This window comes from Cherax quadricarinatus, chromosome 82 (genome assembly GCF_038502225.1).
Source record: "Cherax quadricarinatus isolate ZL_2023a chromosome 82, ASM3850222v1, whole genome shotgun sequence".
NCBI classification, from domain to species: domain Eukaryota; kingdom Metazoa; phylum Arthropoda; class Malacostraca; order Decapoda; family Parastacidae; genus Cherax; species Cherax quadricarinatus.
Window position 1 is genome coordinate 15,711,282 of NC_091373.1, and position 14,527 is coordinate 15,725,808.

Genomic DNA, 14,527 nt, shown 5'->3' on the forward strand with positions numbered 1-14,527 from the left:
CCCCATGAGCTTTATCATACCTCTTCTTAAAGCTGTGTATGGATCCTGCCTCTACTACATCGCTTCCCAAACTATTCCACTTCCTGACAACTCTGTGACTGAAGAAATACTTCCTAACATCTCTGTGATTCATCTGGGTCTTCAACTTCCAACTGTGGCCCCTTGTTGCTGTGTCCCATCTCTGGAACACTCTTTCTCTGTCCACTTTGTCAATTCCTCTCAGCATTTTATATATCGTGATTATGTCCCCCAATCTCTCCTGTCCTCCAGTGTTGTCAGGTCGATTTCCCTTAACCTCTCCTCGTAGGATATACCCCTTAACCCCGGGACTAATCTTGTTGCAAACCTTTGCACTTTCTCAAGTTTCTTTATGTGTTTGGCTAGGTGTAGGTTCTAAACTAGTGCCGCATACTCCAATGTGTGTTAGTTACCATTTGGTCCAAGGCACATGTCGATTAGACACTAGGCCTGTTGTATGTGCATGCGTGTGTGTGTATATCTGTCTGTCCGTGTGTGTGTGTGTGTGTGTGTGTGTGTGTGTGTGTGTGTGTGTGTGTGTGTGTGTTAGTTACCATTTGGTCCTAGGCACATGTCGATTAGACACTAGGCCTGTTGTATGTGCATGCGTGTGTATGTGTGTTTGTGTGTGTGTGTGTGTGTGTGTGTGTGTGTGTGTGTGTGTGTGTGTGTGTGTGTGTGTGTGTGTGTGTGTGTGTGACAGAGTGCGCGCGCGAGTGCGTATAAGTACGCTTACGCGCGTCCTCACACCCGGGCAACATCATACATGGTCTGGGAGACAAACCATCAACCCACCGGAGCGTAAAAGTTACTGATAGTGTCATGTGGCAAATGGAATTTGATACGTTCCATCACCTATAACAGAGACGCTTTTGCCATTTAATATGCACTTAATAAATAACCCACGCTGTAATTTAATGTTGAAGCAAACACAGTTAGCGCAGTAAATTTATTGATAAGAAGAAGAGCAATGAAGATGGAATAATATGAGATGTTAAATTCCCGTCTCCCGAGACTATATAGATTCCTGGCTTGATTACGTGTTTACATTGTGCGCACACTCTGACAACGGAAATTGAAACTTGTTTCACCTCATGCTACCTTGCCTGCCTCCCTGCTTGCCTACCTGCCTTATCACTTGCCTACCTGCCTGCCTGCCTCTTTGCCAGCTTGCTGTATCGCTTGCCTATCTGCCAGTCTGCTTGTTTGCTTGCTTGCCTCCTTGTCTACCTTGCTGCCTGATGGACTACCTGCCTGCCTGTCACTGTTCATTCCTTTGATTATCCCTTCACCCATTCTTATACCTTCCTCCCCACCCATCCCTCCACGAATCAAACAACCTGTCACATTACTCATCCCTTCACCCATCCTACCACCAATCCCTCCACCCATCCTACCATCAATCCCTCCACCCATCCTATCACTAATCCCTCCACCCATCCTACCATCAATCCCTCCACCCATCCTACTACCAATCTCTCCAGCCATCTAGGATACACCTCTCCAGCTATACCCAACAGGGTTATTCTCTTATAACTGTTGCATACCATCTGCCAATCCTTAAGTACTTTCTCTTCTTTCATGCATATTCTGAACAAATACACCAACCACTCAAAAAATATGTACCCACCTGCTTTTGATATCCCTGTCTTAATCCCATCTGACGCACCTACTTTACCCCCTTTCATTCTAACCCCTCCCCTCATGCACTTTCTATGGGGTCGAAAGTTTTAGTTCCTGTTTTCACTGTGGTATTTTTACACATTTGCTATCACGCGTTTTACCGTGATTTCATTTGAATTATTAACACATCGGCCGCTTCCCACCAAGGCAGGGAAGCCCGAAAAAGAAAAACTTTCAACATTCACTCCATCACTATCTTGCCAGAGGCGTGCTTACACTACAGTTGTAAACTGCAACATTAACACCCCTCCTTCAGAGTGCCGGCACTGTACTTCCCATATCCAGGAATCAAGTCCGGCCTGCCGGTTTCCCTGAATCCCTTCATAAATGCTACCTTGCTCACACTCCAACAGCACGTCAAGTCCTAAAAACCATATGTCTCCATTCGCTCCTATCTAACAAGCTCACGCACGCTTGCCAGAAGTCCAAGCCCCTCACACACAAAACCTCGTTTACCCACTCTCTCCAACCTTTCCTAGGCCGACCCCTACCCCGCCTTCCCTCCACTATAGATTTATACTCTCTCGAAGTTATTCTGTTTTGTTCCTCCCTATCTACATGTCCAAACTATCTCAACCCCTCCTCAGCTCTCTGGATAATAGTTTTGGGAATCTCACACCTCTTCCTAATCTCCAAACTACGGATTCTCTGCATTATATTCACACCACACATTGCCCTCAGACATGACATCTCCACTGCATCCAGCTTTCTGCTCAATCAACCTCTGCAGCTTCTCTTCAGGATACACCAAAAGCACAGTGTCATCAGCAGGGAGCAACTATGACAACACCCACTCTGTGTTAGATTCTTTATCTTTTAACACCCGAGCATTCACTTCTCTTACAACTCCATCTATAAATATATTGAAAAACCATGGTGACATCACACATCCCTGTCTAAGGCCTACTTTTACTTCGAAATAATCTCCCTCTCGCCTACATACTCTAACCTGAGCCTCACTATCCTCGTAAAAACTTTTCACCGCTTTCAACAACCTACATCCTATTTGCAACATCTGCCACATTGCCCCCCTATCCACCCTATCATATACCTTTTCCAAATCCAAAAATGCCACAAATATCTCTGTACCCTTATCTAAAAACTGTTCACCTATATGTTTCACTGTAAACACTTGGTCCACACACCCCCTACCTTTCCTAAAGCATCCTTGTTCATCTGCTATCCTACTCTCCGTCTTACTCTTAATTATTTCAATAATAACTACCATACATTTTACCAGGTGTACTCAACAGACTTATTCCCCTACAATTTTTACACTTTTTTGTCCCCTTTGCCTTTATACAAGGAAACTATGCATGCTCTCTGCCAGTCCCTAGGTACTTTACCCTCTTCCATACATTTAATAAATAAAAACACTGACCACTCCAAAACTATGCCCCCACCTGCCTTGAACATTTCTATCTTTATCCCATCAATCCCAGCTGCTTTACCCCTTTCAATCTACCTACTGCCCCACGCACCTCTATCACACTCACAACTGGTTCTTCCTCACTCCTATAAGATGTTATTCCTCCTTGCCCTATACACGAAATCACAGCTTCCCTATCTTCATCATCATTTAACAATTCCTCTCTCGAAATTGTAATGACACGATTGCAAACAAACTATACCACGGGTGGGGTTCTATCCCTGCCCGTGACTTTGTAAATGGTCCAAGTCGGACCGAAACGTCGTCGTAAGCTTCTCTCTTTTATGTGCGGGTTATTTGTGTGTACCTGCCCGTGGTTTAACAATTCCTCAAAATATTCCCTCCATCTTTCCGATACCTCTAACTTTCCATTTAATAGCTCTCCTCTCCTATTTTTAACTAACAAATCCATTTTTCCCCTAGGCTTTCTCAGCTTAGTAATCTGACTCAATTATTTTTTCAACAAAATTTGTTGATAGCATCTCACCCACCCTGTCATTTGCTCTCTTTTTACATTGCTTCACCACTCTCTTAACCTCTCTTTTTCTCTCCATATACTCCTCCGTCCTTACATTGCTTCACCATTCTCTTAACCTCTCTTTTTCTCTCCATATACTCCTCCCTCCTTTCATCACTTCTACTTTGTAAAAACTCTCATATACTAACTTTTTCTCTCTTACTACTCTCTTTACGTCATCATTCCACCTCGCTCTTCTTCCTTCCCGCACCCACTTTCCTATAACCACAAACTTCTGCTGAACACTCTAACACTATATTTTTAAACTTACTCCATACATCTTCTACCTGACTGCCTATAATCTCACGTGCAGATTAAGCTGAATCGGCGAGTTTGGCCTATTTGGAAAGGGTGTGTTCTTTGCCGAATTAGAAGGATTAATTTTTTTTCCAGAAATCAGCGGAAATCAATGTGACCGTAACGAAAAAAATATATATAATTGGTTTTAAGTAATATTAAGTAAATATATATCGGCCTCTTTTATACACAGCAGAATTTAGCTAAAAAATAATACGCTAATTTAAGTTTGGAGAGATTTCTTAGAAAGGTTTGGTCCAAATTAAAACATTTTATTTCACTGTCATTGAAAAATTGTGTATCAATCTGTAAAAAAAAATTTTTGGAAAAGTCTAATTTTTAAAGGGGTTCGGCCTATCCGGCAAGTTCAGCTAACTGGACACGACATATATGAACAATCTTAGTGCGTGTAAAGGGAGAGAGAGAAATTTGTCAAAGCAGAAGAACTGGTTAGTGGCGATTCGTCAAATGTATTTGCGAGTCTCCAAGCTGCTGATAACACTAACAGTGGCTCTACAAAGGGGCAGAAGAATCTAGAACATGTAAGAGAAGCGTGTGTTAGTGGAGCTCTGCTGATGTTACCGTGAATCAGTACTGGTATGTGAGGCGCGTTGGTGGTTCTGCAGATGACAGGGTTGACAAGTGAGAAGCATAGATGGGCAGACTTCAACAGTGAAAAGTATCGGTAGGTAAACCATAACAGTGAGAAATGTAGGTGGGTCGGGTGTTGCGACGAGGAGTGTAGGTGGGCAAGACAATGTGGTGAGTGGTGTAGATGGGTAGGACATCGTGGTGAGTAGTGAGTAGGACAAAGTTATGTTGGTGGACAGTTATAGTGTATGTATTGGTGGTGTATTGGTGAGAAGTATAATGGAGCCCAAGTGACAACTAATTTTAATGTGCAACGTCTACAAGAAAGAGATCGTAAGTAACCTAGAGACAACGTGAACACCCGTGACCCGACACGAAAATCTTCGAGGTGACGCGAACGATCTCGAGGCGACATGAGCAGTACTAAAGCGATGTGAATCGACGACGTGAACACCCTTGAACAGCTTTGAGGTGACGCGAACAGCCATCAGGCGACACAGACACTCTGAAGGCTGGACAGAGATTAACAACAAAGGTCAGAAGCATCGAGGAAACAGTGAAGGTTTGAGGGTGAGGAACATGAAGAAGAAATAGTATCTTCGACTAACTTTGCCCCTGTTTCTCCTATCTCCTTTTCCCCTACACCTGCGAATACGTGCATTAAAACATGCATACAAGAACATACTCATGCAATCATGCATACAAGCATGTATACATGCATACACACATACACATTTGCTAACATGCATTGCAATCATTCTTACATGCTTACAGATACGCATATATTCTTGAAAGCATACATACAAACAGATATATATACATGCAAACATGAACACTACAGTAATATTCACACAAACACACACACACACACTCACACAGAAACACACGTACAAAATACTGAGAGGAGTACAGGAAGTGACTAGGTAAACAGAGGCAGAACATATCAGAGTTGGGATACAGGAACAAAGGAACACAGCTGGAAGCTGAAACTCAGATGAGTCATAAGAATCTTAGCAAGTATTTCTTCAGCCTTATGGTTGTCTGGAAGTGGAACAATCTGAAGAGTGAAGTGGTAGAGGCGAGATTCATACAAAGCTTTAGGAAGAGTCGGGAGAGAGTGGACCTAGTAGCGACCGGCAAAGAGGCAGAGCCAGGAGCTGTGAATCGACCTCTGTAACCATATATAAGTACACACACACACACACACACACACACACACACACACACACACACACACACACACACACACACACACACATGAATAGCAGGGAAACGTGAACAGCCGTGAAGAAACATCGACAAAAGTGAGAGGAATAGAACAGAATAAGGAGACGTAAAAAACTCGGGAGGCGATGTGAACAGAGCTAAAGCAACGTAAACAGCGTGAAGAAAAATTATTCAATGTGAACAACAATTAGGCAACTTGAACAGCCCTGAAGAACCGTGAACTGCTGTTAGGCAAAGTGAACAGCTGTGAACAGCCGTGAACTGCTTTAAGGCGATGTTAAAAGCCGTGAAAAGACGTGAACAGAAATAATTCGATATAAACAGCCCATGAGGCGACGCAATCAGCCGTGAGGCAACAAGAAAAACAGTGAGCCGACACCACCAGCCGTGAGATGATGCAAACAGCTGTGAGGCGACGCAGACAGCCGTGAGGCAAAGCAAACAGTTCTAAGGTGAAACGAACACACAGATCAGAAGCCCCGATGAATCAGAATAAGGATAAGAGCGAGGACAATGAAGAAGTAAAAATATCTTGACTCCCTGTGATCCTGCTCCTGCCTCCGTTACCCTCGCACATGCGAATACATGCATACAAACACGCATTAATAAATATAAAAACGTATATATGCATACAAACACGCATACATACATACAAATACGCACAAATACATACAAATAAGCATACATGCATACAAATACGTTTACATGCATACAAAAGCGCATACATACATACAAACATGCATATATGGATTGAAACACGTATACACATGCAAATGTGCATACATGCATACAAACACGCATACATGCATACAAACACGCATACATCCATGGAAACAAGCATACAAACATGCACGAACAACAATTATTGTAAGGAGTCACAATCCATAAACAGAGGAGCATGGAAAAAGAGAATAGACCGACCTCAGCACGAGACAACAGGTAAGTTAACACGAATCAGAAATTGTTCTCTACGGGTGAAGACGGAAGCATAAAAAAACGATCTGAAATGGATGTAACAGCCTAGGTCAAGACGAAGCTACGTGAGTCATGATTATTACGAGGGATCAAGTGATAAGACGAAATATTTTGTCTAAATGAAACACGAAAGAGAGACGTTGTAAAACAAGTTTTATTAAGTGGGAAGTACAGTGCCTGCACTCAGAGAAGGGGTGAGCATATTTTGCAGTTTTTGCACTCTAGTATTGGCACACCTCTGGTAAGACAGTGATAGTGTTTCTTCTGTTTTGGATCATCCTGCCTCTGTAGAAAACGGCCCATGTGCTTAAAAAAAAAATTACCTCTTCAGTGCAGAGCTTCATCAGTTAATACCTTGTGACTGTATAACACTATACCCATAGCAGCACGTTGTCCCAGGATAAGATTCTACAATGTATCGTCTTTCCATAAAAAATTCTCACTGGAAATGACGGTGTGCTTACCAACGTAAAAGAGTTAGTGCCATAGCCTGAAGACACCCCGAGTTGCACTCGAACACTGAACTGACTAATGAGGACATGAGGGTACTCCTGGTGGGACACCCTCGACCTCCTTATTCCAGCCAGCAACTTTAATCATGTCATTGAATTTATATATTGCTTTAGCTGTTTCGCTTTTAAAAATTTCGTTTAATGCCTCAGTGCCAAACGAAAAATCGCCAGAAATATTAAAAGGTGCCACAGAGGAGAGCACTTAACAGACCAGAGATTACAGCCGGGGTAACAATAAAGGGGCTAGCATGAACAAAAGAATACCTGATATAAAAAAGATTAAAGCACAATACCATGACTGGAACAGTGCACAAATAACCCGCACATACGAGAAAGAAATTTATGACGTTTCGGTCACTATCGGACCGAAACGTCGGAACGTCCTAAGTGTGGGTTATTCGTGTAATACTTGATCTATATTAAACACAGCTATTGTGAGGAAAGCAGAATCAGATTCGGAGAGTCCCACTATTGCCTGGTCTGTGTTAATAACAACATAACAATCGCAATGGTTTCTTCATGTCTGTCTTACCTAATGATGTCAGAATGAAAACACAAAAGGATTATGTCGAAAAGCTGCAGACGAGCTAAATAAACTTAAAAAATGGTTAAATAAATGGTAACTGGAGTATAATCGTGAAGAAAACAGAAGTTATGAAGCTGGAAGAAATTAAAACTGAGTACCATTAAGAGGAAAAGAAAATCAGTGAAGTAGCAAGGAGATAAACATTACCCTAAACTTGTGAACAACTCACAGCATGGTAGAGCGAGCTAAGCCACCAGACAAATGTTCAGTAACTTGAACAAGAAAGCATTCAAGAAGCAGAGCCATTCCAGAGTGTTCGGCTCCTATATAGAACCCTTACTAGAAAAAAAAAGTAGTACCTAGAAGCTCCTAATTAGGTTATCCAGAATGAAATGAGAGAAGAGAGAATACGCAACTAAAACTTTGTCTCCACAAGAAGGAAGAGAGGGATTTTATAATCATTTATTATTACTGCTAAATCACACAAATATCCCGCACATAGGAGACAAACTTATGGCGACGTTTCTGGCGAACCATTTGTAAATGATCCAAGTTAGGACGTAACATTGTCGTAAGTTTCTCTCTTTTAATTGCAGATTATCTGTGTATTGTTCCAGCCACGGTATTGTGCCTTTTGTTATTTTTAATTTAATAATAATAATAATAATATTATTATTATTATTATTATTATTATTATTATTATTATTAATCTCAGAAGGGGTATCTTCAAGCGGTTACCTGATATTTTTTTTCTTTTTTTTTTCCTAACTTTTGTTCATAACTTAAGAACGCCTCATCCATTTGGCTTCAAATTTTCAAAACTCTTTCATCCTACTTAGAAGAAGATTGACATTGTCATTAGAGTGGGCGCCATTTTGCCACTTTCAGCCTCGTAAAGGTATAGTTTGTATTAAATAACTGATGACTGATGAAATTATGATACGAGACTTTTTTTACGTTTAGGGTGTGTAAATGTTTAGGTTGTGAAAATGTTTAGGCAGTGTAAATGTTTAGGCAGTGTAAATGTTTAGGTTGTGTAAATGTTTAGGCAGTGTAAATGTTTAAGCTGTGTAAATGTTTAGGCAGTGTAAATGTTTAGGCAGTGTAAATGTTTAGGCAGTGTAAATGTTTAGGCAGTGTAAATGTTTAGGCTGTGTAAATGTTTAAGTTATGGTAATGTTTAGGCTTCAAACATTTAGTGCTGTTATGTTTACTTTAAAACAAGTTTTCTCTTAATTTCAGGTCGAGTAAATTTCCATGTGCACATTTTATTAAAATGTTTTCGGTCAAGAAACTGGAGAATGTTTCTCCTGATCACAACTCGCAGCGTTTGATTTTACGTAGAAGTACCTTAGGATAACCCAATTACCGTATTTTCCGTCATATAAGGCGCACGAGCATATGAGACATGTAAGGCGATATTTCCTAACAGTTTTAACATTTGTAAATAACTGATAATACGTAACCCATAGCCTGATGTTGACCTTAATCTTGAGCATATAAGGCGCAGGCTGATTTTCCAAGACTTTTTGCAGGGAAAAAACGCGCCTTATATGCTGGAAAATACAGCATATACTTTTTTGTATTTATAACAACATCTGCGTACCCCTCAAGATCATTGTAAAAATATTGCATCTTGTGTGCCAAAAGAGTAAATCAATTTGTATTACTTAAACTTTAAACTTTAGTTAATCTTACTTTAGAAAAAGTTAGGATTGAGTTTAATCTGTGTAGGTCCCAATTTGCTTATTTTATGGAAGAAATTGGAAAAATTCATATGCTGGTTTTCATGTGATTTCTGAGTGCAACTCTTGGTATATTTATTACTTAAGCGTTTCGTCTGTACAACAGTCTTTGGATAGAATACAGGATAAGGAAACATTATTAACACTGATGTGATCGGTCCATCACCTCTAGGTGGGAGGTGATCAGTCCCTCACGCCTAAGGCACAGGCAAGCGGACTGACCTTATGTTCTAGAGCAGAGACGAGATGCAGCAGCTGAAGGTGACGACACAGTTGAGCGTGGCCCTCGAGTGAAACTGGAAGTCAAACTAAACAGGTGTTTAGCAAAAAAAGTTGCATAAGTCTTCCCCAGTACCAAGATACCATGGAAACCACGGTAAGGGTGGAAATTGAAGCTCCAGGCCAGCGCGTAAGCCATTTGGCCCAGTGGCTTGCGCACTGGCCTGGAGTTTTACGACTCACTTGCCGCGAGTTCAGACCCCACCTGTACAGTGGTTTGTTTACAATCGTGTCTTTACAGTGAGCCAAGATACCATTGAGTTTTTGTGTCATACAAGTAAATCTTACTGAGGGTATATAATACCAACAAGCTGATAAATTGTCTACCATCAACAATTTGACACTTGTCTTACACAGCAACCTCCCGGCTCATCCTGTTTCTCCCTTCGTTGTGCAGGGAACTGGAGCTACCATCCTCTTCCTTGGATCAGACCTGATTTCACTTCCCCTTATATAAAATAATAATATCTCCCTACTCTTTTCTCCTCATTTCTTTCTTCCCTCCCTTCTCCCTCCCTTCCTCCTCCTCTTCCTCCCTATTTCCGTCCTTTTCCTCACTTCTTCCCTCTTCTTTCCATCTCTCCTTTCTTCAGCTTTACACTTCACTTTTACCATCTTTTCCTTTTATCCTCTTTGATACCTGCATATTCTTCCCTCCCAACCTTTCCTTTCATCTCTACATCTCTCTCATCACTCCATCCTTCTCGGTTATTCCTCCTTGCGTCCTCTTCCTTCCTCCGTTTCCCGTCCTTCTTCCTCCCATTTCTATCAGTCCTCCTTTGCTGCCCCCCTCTTGCTCCTTTCCATCCTGCTTCCTCTCAGCTTCTTCCTTCCTCTCATTCTCAGTTCCTCCATCCTTCTGTCCTCTTCTTCCCGTACTCCCCTTACTTACTCCATTAACATCTTCCTCGTCTCTGCTGCTCCCTGCAATCTCTCTCTCTCTCTCTCTCTCTCTCTCTCTCTCTCTCTCTCTCTCTCTCTCTCTCTCTCTCTCTCTCTCTCTCTCTCTCTCTCTCTCTTTCTCTTTCCGCCTTTGCTATCTTGGCCAGCATTTAGTTTCGCTATATTCTGCGAGGAGGAGATTTTATAGAATATTATTCGGGTTTCCAGTGTTTAATTAAGAGACTTCAGAGGAAAGGGATTCTATTCATTACTGAAGCCTAATCCGCAGTCTGCGATAATATTCTTGTTAGTTGAGTAATATTAGTCTCTGCTAGGCTTTCCTGGCGAGTGTGGGGTGTATATGGTGTATGTGTGTGTGTGTGTGTGTTTGTGTGTGTGTGTGTATGTGTGTGTATGTGTGTGTATGTGTGTGTGTATGTGTGTGTGTGTGTGTGTGTGTATGTGTGTGTGTGTGTGTGTGTGTGTGTGTGTGTGTGTGTATGCGTGTGTGTATGTGTGTGTGTGTGTGTGTGTGTGTGTGTGTGTGTGTGTGTGTGTGTGTGTGTTGGTATGAAGGAGGTGGATGGTTGAGGCTGGGAGGTGAGAGCCTCACATCACTATTTATGAATGTATTTCATCTCCGTCAGCCTCCACTGGGATGCTGCGGCCTCCCTCTCTCTCTCTCCACCATCTCTCTCTCTCTCTCTCTCTCTCTCTCTCTCTCCCTGGGTTAAAGATACCAGGAAGGAGTGCCGGGGAATATTAAAGACGCAGATAATGTGCCGCAGATAAGTTAAAAAACATCTTTTCCAGTACTACGTTTCGATTACCAGATGCAGGTGAGGATCTAGAGAAGCAACAGCAGAGAGTTATAAGAAAAAAGTGTTACAGAGAGTTTCGCAGGAATGAGAGAAATAAGGCAAGACAGGACACGAAATTACAGAGATTATTCGAAATATATAAAGATAGAGGCTAATTTGTACCATCATTGAGGTAAAGACAAAAAATAAAGAAGTGAGAATGGTTGGATTTAAGTAAGACCTGCCATGACTGAGTCAGCGGGCATGCTGTAGTGTTCCTCAACTTTTACGTTTTTATTATCTTGGAACGCATAGAAATCATATGGGAAAAGGAGGGTGACGGAAAAGTAGACGGTGAACTGTTCAGAAGTTCTAGTAATGACTATGGAAAGATATGAAGAGAAGCAGAAAGCTGCAGAAATACGCCTTCGACAATGCAGGAAAAGTTTAAAGGTAACCCAAGCTGATGCATAGCCACACTGTGGTAAAATAAGACTAAGTAGTCTAATAATAAGACTCAGGAAGGAGGAGGAGAATAAACTGGAAAAAAATAACAGAGATATTCAAAATATTTAATAAAAAGTTTCAAAGAGATTTTCAAAGAATTTGCTGAGAGGCAAACATTAAAGAATAGAGAAATAGTGAAAAGTAAGAGAACTCATGGAAAAAATTTGATGCTACTCATTACTCAATGTACGGATATCATACACGCCTGTCATGAAGACGGATAATGAGAATACACGCCTCCTTAAGACAACAGTGCAAGAAACTATTGCCTCGCATGTAGATACCTGCTGCCCAGTGAGCACCATGTTTACACTAATGGCTGAGTTCAGCAGGCTACAAGCCGCACTGCAACACCATCCAAAATAAACAAAAGGTAATGTGTGTATAAAAACCAATTGCATCAGAAAGTGAAACTGTGGCAAGAGCAGACAAGTAGTGTGCTCGCACGCAGTCAACTTTCTCCAGTGAATCTAGGAAATCAAAGATATGCTCGTATTGGCAATATAACCACAGTTAATATTAATAAAATTCCGATCATTCTCACGATCTCTTAGTCACATTCTCGTATTCCTTAAGAATGTGACAGAGAGGTGATAGAGAGCTTGGATTTTTTTTGGCCATTCACTGAGATTTTTTCTTTGTAATATTGTTGCATGCTCATATATATATGTAGAGAGAGAGAGAGAGAGAGAGAGAGAGAGAGAGAGCAAGGCATCCTATTGGGGCAAGCGTTCCACAAGGAAGTGTGCTGGGTCCACTGTTATGGAATGTCTACTTCAACGACCTTCTTCATCTCATCCCAGAATCACATGCATATGCAGACGACTGTACACTGACATTCACTTATCCAAGAGAAGAAATGCCAGCTGCTCTAAGCTACATCAATCACCAGCTGAGAGCTATATCAGCTTGGGGAAATAGATGGCAAGTAACATTTGCACCTGAAAAAACGCAAATGATGTTCGTCTCTAGGCACCATGATGGTAATGCTGGCGCAGTAGTAAGGATGAATGGGACGATGTTGGCACCTGGAGAAGAAGTTGATATCCTTGGGGTGAAATTTGACTCCAAACTAACCATGAAGAACCATGTTGTAAATCTTGCAAACAAGGCAGCCAGGAAGCTTACAGCACTTCGCCGTATCTCGCATCTGCTTGACAGTAGGGGTTGCAAGATCCTGTACGAGGCACAAGTACGCTCACACCTTGAGTATGCTCCACTTTCTTGGTTTGCCTGCCCCCCCTCTCATCTGCGACTGCTTGACAGAGTAGAGAACAGAGCAAGACGTCTCATCTCTCGCCTGGACCCATCCTGGATAGATCTGTCATTTCAGCAGAGCCTTCAACATAGGAGGGATGTGGGTGGCCTTACTGTTATGTACAAGGCCAATATTGTCAAAATACCACACTTGGATCCACTTCGAGGACAGCGTGAAACAAGCTTTTATGCCACAAGACGGGCAGAAAGCAGCAACTTCACTCTGGCTGTACCCTTCTCCAGAACATCACTCCATCTGAGATCATACATACCCAGGATGACTCGAGTATGGAACACATTTGTACAGCATAATGATGTCAACGAGATAACGTCAGTTGATCAAATGAAAATGCTGGCCCACAGATGGCTCCAACTTCATCCTGTTCCCTACTTGTATGTCTCATAACAAAAATGCTTTCAAATGAGCTGATGTAGGTAACAGCTCTTAGCTTGCCAATAAAGTTAGGAATCCTTAACCTGTAAATAGCTGTCAATAAAGCTAGGGATCCTTAACCTTGTCAAACCCTGTGTAAAAAAAAAAAAAAAAAAAAAAAAAAAAAAAAAAAAGAGAAAGAGAGAGAGAGAGACAGACAGACAGAGAGAGATAGTAAGGAGGAGAATGGTGCGTTAGATGGGAGTGGAGAAGCGACAGGTGCATTCAAATGTTGAAGGGCAGCTAGGCCTACTGCACTGCTACCCAGGAATGTATATGCGAGGATTAATTTGTACAAGTTTGTCAGCTTGACGTTTGTTCCTATTCTCTTGAGTTAGACATGGACGAGGACATCCTGAAAGATGGTAATTTCTAAGTAAAAGTAACCCGGCTCTGCTGGCACGAAACCGCTGAAGCTTCCGTAGCTGATAAACATTGAATAGAATGCTTGACAGTATCCTCAGTGGCATACTGAAGTCTCCCAACTTACGCTGAAAGACTTTACATTGAATGAAATCCATCCTACGTGATGGTGTATGACTGGGGACACACAGCTTGCCTCAGTTCCCACAAGATGACTATCATATGGAATAGGGTAGCAGCACATTGCTGATTGAATTTTGTTTAATAAGAACAAAAGATGCAACAAATCTTGTGGGGCCATACTAGTTATCACCTTAAGTATTCCTAATAGGAATAAAAGAAATGTGTGACCGCTTTTCATGGATATACAATATACCAGCAACAAGGCAACAGCCAGGCTAATGGAACCCTGCAAATGTTTTCCTAGTATACATGAAAAGACAAAGTGAAGAAAATATGATTTTATTGGGCAGAGTCTATTTCCAT